Source organism: Cavia porcellus, unplaced genomic scaffold (assembly GCF_034190915.1).
Source record: "Cavia porcellus strain 051 isolate PalLab524CR breed Dunkin Hartley unplaced genomic scaffold, mCavPor4.1 scaffold_22, whole genome shotgun sequence".
Classification (NCBI taxonomy): domain Eukaryota; kingdom Metazoa; phylum Chordata; class Mammalia; order Rodentia; family Caviidae; genus Cavia; species Cavia porcellus.
In genome coordinates, this window is record NW_026947505.1 from 55,847,102 (window position 1) to 55,852,824 (window position 5,723).

General features: G+C 42.7%; 1 pseudogene; it reads right to left on the reverse strand.

The window, feature by feature from the left end:
• Positions 1-2,474: 2,474 nt before the first annotated feature.
• Positions 2,475-3,042, reverse strand: LOC100717818 (high mobility group protein B1-like; annotated as a pseudogene).
• Between the last annotated feature and the right edge of the window lie 2,681 nt (positions 3,043-5,723).

Here is a 5,723-nt window from a genome sequence, read left to right on the forward strand (position 1 = left end):
TTGTTCTATTTTTCTCAGTGTGATAGTGGTAGCTAATTCGGTATGTTATGCTGTGTGAATATTTGCATCTCAGAAGTATTGCAACTTGCAAAAATGGTGTTTGGAAAAAACCTATATTGAATGATATCCACCCTTCAGAAATATCTACCTTCAAATTTTGAGGAAGAAAACCACTTTTGAAACTGAGAACTGTTGAAAAGTTTTATTCATGTTATACATAAAGCAAAAGTAATCTTTAAAATAAAATGTTGGTGACAAAAAGCTACATTTCAACATATTAGTTATAGAGGTTACTATAAGGCCTGGAATAAGTATAATTTCTTAGAGCTAAAGTCAAAGTTGGTCTGTTCTCCTTTAGCCAGATATTAATGTTGGAACAATGTAACCCACTTAACAGTATGAGGTGCCTAGCGGGCTAATTTACGGGATGTGGATTATTAAGGCCAATCAAGTGATAGAATTGTTTCAACAGTGCTAAAGGATTATAACAATCTCTAAGATCTGGAACCTGCTAGTCCAAACTTCCCCATTTCTCCAAGCAGTTATATTCTTTTGTGTTTTCCAGGTTAAGTGTATAGAAAACAGCTGACCTGGGGGCCTGGGTCCAAGTTTTAGGGCAAGAATACATAGAACAAGTAGTGGGGAGTTTCTGTATAATTACAGTTCCTGTAGTTGCATTTTATAAAACCATGGCCGGGTTAGGAGAGAGCCCAAGCTTGACTTTGGGAAGGTGTGTGCTTCGTAGGCTAGAATGGAACTGGGAGGAGAGACCCTGGAGCACTGCCTGTTCTCATCTACTGAAATATCTTCACTGGCCCCTCAGACTTGCTCACTGACATTAACTTGGATGTCATATTAAAAATTCACATTAACTATTGTGTTGAGAAATGAATTTGAACAGCAAGAGCCTATGCAGCCCCCCAAATTTGATTATTCCAAGCCCCGAAAATGCAGAGGGCAGTGTGATTGATGAGGGATGCCAAACTCTGTATGACAATCACTTATGCAGAGTGGACGACTGCGTCCCAATAATACCGCACTGTTTGGTTCTGTAAAATGTGAGGCACATTTTTTCCTTCCTCAGTGCATTGGATTTGCTGAGTTTTATAATCATCAGGAAAACGTACCAGCTTTCTGGTAGGCAGGAAGATTTTTGGCTTGAATCTAAAAAAAGTGGGGAAGGGAGCAGAAGGGAAACAGGGTTTTATCTCAGGGTTAATGTTTGCCAAACCATTAACAAGTTTAAGTGCAAAATCCTTGGGTGTGAGGGTTAGTGTTATTGTCCTGACTTTATGGACTGGAGCACAGAGTGTTTAAGAGTTGGATGCCAGGCAAGTAAATCAGTTGGGGATTGGATTTCATGAGGTGAGGTACACTTTTATCTGTAACCTATAATTAAGAAGAGGAAAGGGGACGATGGTTCCTAGTGACAAGTAGACAGCCAGGAGAAAAGCCGTCAGGAAGAAAGATGCTAGATAGGTAGCCATGGTTTGTGGAATATTTCAGTCATAGCTTCCTCTTAGGGTAGAATCTGCTGGGTAAGCACCAGGAGGAGATTCTGGGGTTTGGTCACATGTTCCTATTGGCCAGTCTTCAGATTTCTTTCACTGGCACTTTCTTGATCTGCTGTGAGTTACCTGGATGTAGAGTAGGGTGAGTTTTGGGGGGTAGGTCCTAGGGGGTGAGCTTCTATTTTTTTTTCTTTTTCTAGTAAAAAAATTGTATTTACTTAGAAGCATTCAGAATGTCAACAAAACAGCTACAGACTTTTTTTTTGCAATTACAGATTGGTATTCAGTTAACAGAACAACAATTTGATAGAATTTTCAACTGTGGCTAAAAAGATAAGAAGTATGAAATAAAAGTGGCCTTTATTTTAAGAATGTGGAGAGAGACTCCATGACCTCTGGGGTCTGGAATTCTCTCCGCCTGACACGTGGTGTAGGGGCATAGATAGAGCTTAGGTTTGGGGTGGAGCCTAAGGGGCATTACTGATGCACAGGTAGCCCATTGGAATTCATTTCATGCCACAGGTAGGGCTTAGGGGCGGGAAAGATGACCTCAAGATAGAGCCTCTTGTTTCTGCCTCCCAGTCTCCCACGGCTTCCCATCCAGGGCATAAAATCCTTTCACAATTATTTCGTATAACCTGCATCAGAGACAACTTAAGATGAACAACTACAGTTCCCACATGTAACTAATTTGTGCTGTGCACCAAGAACCTGCTTTAAATTTCCGTGCCAATTTTCAGGCCCCATACTCCACCAGGCAAGGTCAATGGCTACATAAAATACCACGAGGACGGAGCTATCTAGACACATTTGGTAGTACATTGACTATATAAAAAAAGACACTGTACAGTTTAGAAACAAATCTTATACAGCCTTACATTTCAATATTTTTCTTCAAAAGGAGTGAGAAGTGTTCAGGGAGATTAAACACTTAATAGAAAAGAAAACAACTGCACTAAAAACTTATTCATCATCATCTTCTTCTTCGCCTTCATCCTCTTGGTCTCTTTCCTCCTCCATCCTCTTGGTCTTCCTCTTCTTCCTTCTTTTTCTCTTTGTTTTCAGCCTTGACAACTCCCTTTTCCGTGGCATCAGGTTTTCCTCCAGCTTAGCAGCCTTCCTCTTGTAAGGCTGCTTGTCATCTGCTGCCCTATTAGTCCACATTTCTCCCAGTTTCTTTGCGACATCACCAATGGAGAGGCCACAGTGTTCTCCTTCGATGTCTGGATGATACTCAGAAGGCCGAAGGTGCTTTAGGATCCTTGAACTTCTTTTTGGTTTCTCCCTTGGCAGGAATATAAATTTTCACTTCTCTTTCATAATGAGCCTTGTGCTCCTTTGCCATGGCTTCAAATTTTCCTTTCTCTTTCACAGACCTGGTCTTGCACCTCTCTGAGCAATTCTTAAAACATTCTGAGAAGTTAACAGGAGCATCTGGGTACTTCTTCTTGTGCTCCTGTTGGCAAGTTTACACAAAGAATGCATATGATGACAGTTTGCCTCGCGGCTTTTTGGGATCTCCTCTGCCCATGCTTATTCGTTTTCCTCAGGAAGGCACAGAGTTGCCCAGCGCCCTTCTGGCTCTCACTTGCCCTGGTGCTGTTTCTATGGAGCTCAATGTGCCACCAAGCTTCTGATTTTTTTCTGTATTTGAATCCATTTTTCCTAGTTGGTCTTAATTCTAGGTGAGCCTGAGTTTCCTCCTGCAGAAAATATTATGGTAGCCTTGGGAAGGCTTAAGTGAGGTCATCAACCTCCTTTCTCTGCTTGAAAAATTGCCATCCTAGAAACACATGCACAGAGTTTTAATGACTATCGTCTGGGATCATTGAGCAACTGATATCGAAACACATACGTCCTCTGCCGAGGAGACCTTGGTTCTCATGGAGAGCTGGGGCTGTGCACCTTGGACACCACAGAACAAAGTGCTGGGGGCAGCAGTAGGTGCAGGTCCAGCACTCTCCATTCCCAGGACTGTTTCACTGTTCCTCCCACAAGGCACAGCGCACAGTGTACAGTGAGGGACCAGCTAATAAGTACTTCCGCAATGTCTGTCAAAGCTTAAGTCCAGATGAAGATTTGAGATAGCTATAATTTTGTCTTCTTTTCCTTTTTTTTTTTTTAACACAAGTTGACCTACTTTCCAGAAGACAATTACATTTGTTTGTGAAAGTCTGGCTGTAGATCTTAGACCCAGGTTGAGGAAACTGCTTGGTGCTGAGTTTTCTCCTGCCCCTTTACTCCCATCCAGTGCCAAGGGAGTAGAGCAGGGTTGGTAGCATGGTGCTTTGCCAAACCACAAAGTCAAAAGGCTCCATGCTGAAGCCCCTGTTCCTGTCTCTGCCCTAGAAAGAGCCTTCTTAATGAGTGTTCCCCCATGAAATTCACGAGATGGGAAAGGAGACCCCATTCTTTTCACTTCTCTGGTTAGAGGACTGCTTGACTGTGATATCTGTATCGTAGCTATTTCCTAGGTCTACATTTCATTAAATGAGAAGCTTGGATGACTGATCCACATGGCTTTGGGAACTGAATTTTAAAATGCATATAAACATTGCCTGGGCCCAGGATTTAGCTCAGTGGCCTAAGCGTCTGCCTGGCAAGTACAACATTGTGAGTTGATCCCCAATACTAACAAAACAAAACAACAACAACAAAAGAATACCTGAACTAAAAAAAGAAAAAAACAGAAAAATCTCAGGTGACAAGTGATTTGAAATAATAACTTGAGTTTACCATGTCAGATTTGAAGAGAGCGCCTGTATTGTAATTCTTCGTTATCTGATAGTGGTGTGAAAGCAGGGTGGGCTATTTCATACATCAGGAAGGGTCCACGTGGGGAGCGTGGGAGCTGGTGGGTGGGTGAACCGTGTCGTGTGAAAGGAATTGTGCTCTGATTGACTTAATCATTTGCAAGGTTGATTTAGAAAAGTCATTTCCTTCAATCATTCAGATCTGAAGTACTTATCTTTTGAACACCCACCCTCCCATTCATGAAAGCTTTTCTCTCGCAGAAGCCTTCCTTTCCTTCTCCCTCTACACCCACCTAAAAGGGCTGCTCCAAGCAAGAGAGGGGGGTAGGGCAGGGAGGATATGCTCTTCTTTTTGGCCTGCAGCAAATTAAAATTACCCAAGAACAACACTGACCCTCCTCCTCCATCAATCAATGAATACTTATTTTTGCAGCTGGTTTGATATCAGCTAGAACACACATTTTAAACATCTAGAAAACAAATGTTTTCCACTTTGCTTCCAATATAGGAAGAAATCCTCACTGAAACTCTATGTTCATTGAAAGATTTTTGCCCTAGAATAAATTACTGTACGGTTATGGCAGTGGTCTACCGTGGAGGAAGGCCAAAGCAGGATCGCCTACTACTACTTCCTGCTTCTTCCTCAGCCTTAAGTGCAACTCCCCTTCCTGTTTGTGTGCAAAGAAAACTCCAATCAGCTCCTTGCACCTCATCAGTGCCCACCCTAAGCACCACCCCAGTCAAAGGTTATATGTATACCTCATATCTCACATTTCAGCAGAGGAGACCCAGACCATCTATGGTCAAGAACTCCTCTCCATGTCCTTGGAATAAAGGCAATTTTTAACTTTATACTCTCTCATTTATCACGCCAAAAACTCTTTCATATTGGTGCCATGACTCGGATGGCAGAGTGAGTGGCCTCTGGGAATCCCTCCCAGTTTGAACTCCCCTGCCTAAGAACCACCTTTTTCCTCCTCTGGGACTGTTTACTTGCAGCTGCCAATATTCATGCAACAGAGACCTTCCTCACTCATAACAGGTGAGCTACTGTCTGGGGTTTTCTGTTTCCATTCCTTCGCAAGCTTGCATCCTTGAACAGGGATACCAGTTTTCACGCTCCTGAGGCTGTAAGGCTTGAGGCAAAACTGCTATTTTTATTCCCTGAGACCCCACCCTGCACTCTTCCAGTGGCTGGCCTAGGAGAATGGGTGTTGGGACTTCCCGTGTCACACTTTAAAAACTGGTGATGACCCCTTTTGATAGATGTGACCCAGGATAGCTTCCACATTCCTTGGAGGGAAGCTAAAGCTCTTACATCCTGAAGCAAAGTTGTTCTCTCAGCTCACTTATAATTCAGTCATGGGGACTACTTCCTGTTCCCCGAAAAACATACCTCTAGGGTGCCTTGGCCTCTAGAAGGCTATAAAAATCAAAAAGACAATCTTTTACTTATACT